The sequence below is a fragment of the Hypanus sabinus genome, chromosome 11, assembly GCF_030144855.1.
Source record: "Hypanus sabinus isolate sHypSab1 chromosome 11, sHypSab1.hap1, whole genome shotgun sequence".
Taxonomy (NCBI): Eukaryota; Metazoa; Chordata; class Chondrichthyes; order Myliobatiformes; family Dasyatidae; genus Hypanus; species Hypanus sabinus.
The window spans coordinates 30,583,623-30,586,850 of record NC_082716.1 but is presented as its reverse complement, the minus strand read 5'-3'; the positions used below and the strand labels follow the sequence as shown (position 1 = coordinate 30,586,850).

The following is a 3,228-nucleotide window of genomic DNA, read 5'->3' as shown; positions in this document are numbered from 1 at the left end:
CTGCAAACAAACAATAAAATGGGTTAATCCAATATCTGGAGATGAGTGTGCATAACATTTACAAAAGCAGCCTATTCAGTTGATGTCAGTGTTTATGTTCTGGTTGAGTCACCAAAGTATTTCTTGTTAAATACAGTATGTAATGCAAACTTTAAATGACAACAAAATTTAATTGCTCTTGCCACAGTCCAGTTGGTTGTCTATTCAAGACCTACTCCAGACAAAAATCAAACCCAATTCTTAAATTGCAACAGTAAGGTAGTACTATGTTGTTGGAGGTGACTTATTTTGGATGAGATGTTAAACTTGTTGAAGTTTAAACATAGGCTCTTTCAGAGGGGTATAAAAAATCCTATGTATCTTTAAAAATAGTAGGGCGTTACCTCTACCTATATTTATCCTTTAACTAACACTGATAATTAATGTTTTATTAATATTTGCTTTAAGTAAGTTGACTGGCTCCTTTCATACATTAAATTAGTGACTTCAAAAATTTAGGTGTAGTTCACTGGTTCCTAAGCCATAGAAAGTCCCATATAAATCAAGGTCTTTTTTTCATTTTAATAAATATGAGGAAGTATAATTAATCAGAATGATAGAGAATGACAGTCATTCCCACTTTTTGAAATACGGTATAAAGATTTAATTAGATAACAGCTCTAGAATTTTGAAGTTCATTTTCCCACAAACATATTTCATGAGGCAATTACGTCAAATGAAAAATATCACTGGTCTAGTCCTTTTTGAAGTTAACACAACAGCAAGTTCCAAGAGACTGGAATCATACAGCAATCTTAAACATACACCACACTTTGATAGCTCAGCTGAGGGACCAACAGTCATATAAATTTAAAAGCTTAAGCAATAGTTCCAAAGAAAGCAGAGAATTCAAAAGCAGTATTAAATTAGATTTCACACACGGAAGTATATGTAATCCCACTGAGATGTGTTTGGTTGTCATGAAGACATTACATAAATATGATTGTTTTCAATATTTGAGTTTGTTTTCAATTAGTCTCTTTAATTATTATTCAAGATTATCAAACAGTTTAAAAGAAAAAAGTATTTGACTATTACATTGATAAATAGATATTATAAGTCAGAAACTGAATATTCAATCTACCAGGCCTACAAATGGAGGGCCTTCTCCCACCCATTTCATATCTGGGTCTTTTTCTCTCATTAGTTTAACTAGTTTTTTTCATAAATGAATCTTTGCAGTACTCATCGTAGATAATGAAATTTCTCCAGAATTCCACTCTGGATTCATTAGTGACTATTTTGTATTTATGATCCTTTGAGCAATTACAAGTCACAAGTAAAAGCAGTCTCTCTTTTTCAAAATCTTGAAGATGGTTCCCTGATTCCTCCTCAAGTCTTTTCTATCTTAAAGATAACTGTGACAGCCTGTTAAATCTTTCTGGTTGGTATAACACTCATTTTGTGAATCATACTGCTTCATAAATAACAGTATAAGCTTTTTATAATATCGATGTAGTATTTTAATAATGTTTATAGTAAGTTTTTAAACGTAAGACCTTACACACTTTAAAGCAGTGTTTCTCTACTGGGGTTTCGCAAGAGACTGTGATGAAAAAAAGATTGTTTTTTGAACTTCATGCTACGTACAATGCCTGTGCTCACAGTAGTGGGCAGTGACTGAGCAGACCTGTTAGTAATCTCATTAGAGGTCTCTCAATCAAGCATATTTGTCGCAGTAAGACCGTGTTTATTTGTTTGAGTCCATTCTCAGTTTCTGATGTGAGATGGGGAGGCCGTTGATAATTGCTGAGTGCTGCATTACAGGGAGGGGAGGACAGTAGGCTGATAATTGGTGAGTGCTGTATTGCACAGAGGGGAGGATGGTAGCTGATGAGGAGTATAGAAAATGTAGAAAACTGGAGGGAAATTTTCAATCTAAAGGAATTTTTACATGCCGTGACTCAGCTGCTGGCCTGCTGCTTTGCTGCTGTTGTAAACATTGCAAAAGGTGGATTGTGTAGAAGTGAATTGTATTATGAAATTTTTGTACTTTGATGCAGTATGAGAGATGAAAAATGAAATGAAAAAATGAAAACTTTTCGCTCTCAAATGATATATTGATGATGTGCACAATGATGCTGAAGAGGTTTGTGTGATAAACTGAAAAACCGCTTCTCTATCCAGGTTGATGAGTTAACAGATTTCACCAATAAATATGATGTAGCATTTGTAAGATTTGCAAATGATGGTGAAATTCAAGAAAACTTTTTCTATTACAAAGAGCTGCCCAAAACAAGGCCAAGATATACTTAATATTTTAACCATATAACAATTACAGCTCGGAAACAGGCCATCTCGGCCCTTCTAGTCCGTGCTGAATGCTTACTCTCACCTAGTCACACCGGCCTGCACTCAGCTCATAACCCTCCATTCCTTTCCTGTCCATATACCTATCCAATTTTTTTTTTAAATGACAAAATCGAACCTGCCTCTGCCACATTTACTGGAAGCTCGTTCCACACAGCTATCACTCTCTGAGTAAAGAAATTCCCCCTCGTGTTACCCCTAAACTTTTGCTCCTTAACTCTCAATTCATGTCCTCTTGTTTGAATCTCCCCAATTCTCAATGGAAAAAGCCTATCCACATCAACTCTATCTATCCCCTCATAATTTTAAATACCTCTATCAAGACGCCCCCTCAGCCTTCTACACTCTAAAGAATAAAGACCTAATTTGTTCAACCTTTCTCTGTAACTTAGGTGCTGAAACCCAGGTAACATTCTAGTAAATCTCCTCTGTACTCTATTTTGTTGACATCTTTCCTATAATTTGGTGACCAGAACTGTACACAATACTCCAAATTTGGCCTCATGAAAGCCTTGCACAATTTTAACTTTACATGCCAACTCCTATACTCAATGATTTATAAAGGCCTGCAAACCAAAAGCTTTCTTCACCACCTCATCCACATGAGATTCCACCTTCAGGGAACTATGAACCATTATTCCTAGATCACTCTGTTCTACTGCATTCCTCAATGCCCTACCATTTACCATGCATGTCCTATTCTGATCAGTCCTACCAGAATGTAGCACCTCACACTTACCAGTATTAAGCTCCATCTGCCATCTTTCTAACTGGCTTAAATCTCCCTGCAAGCTTTGAAAACCTACTTCATTATCCACAATGCCACCTATCTTCATATCATCTGTATACTTACTTATCCAATTTAGCACCCCATCATCC

At 35.8% G+C, this 3,228-nt stretch overlaps 1 protein-coding gene across 4 annotated transcripts in view; it reads right to left on the bottom strand.

The window, feature by feature from the left end:
• Window positions 1-3,228, bottom strand: part of LOC132401802 (receptor-type tyrosine-protein phosphatase F-like) — a 362,488-nt gene that overhangs the window by 16,399 nt on the left and 342,861 nt on the right. The gene's annotated exons all lie outside the window — the stretch shown is intronic.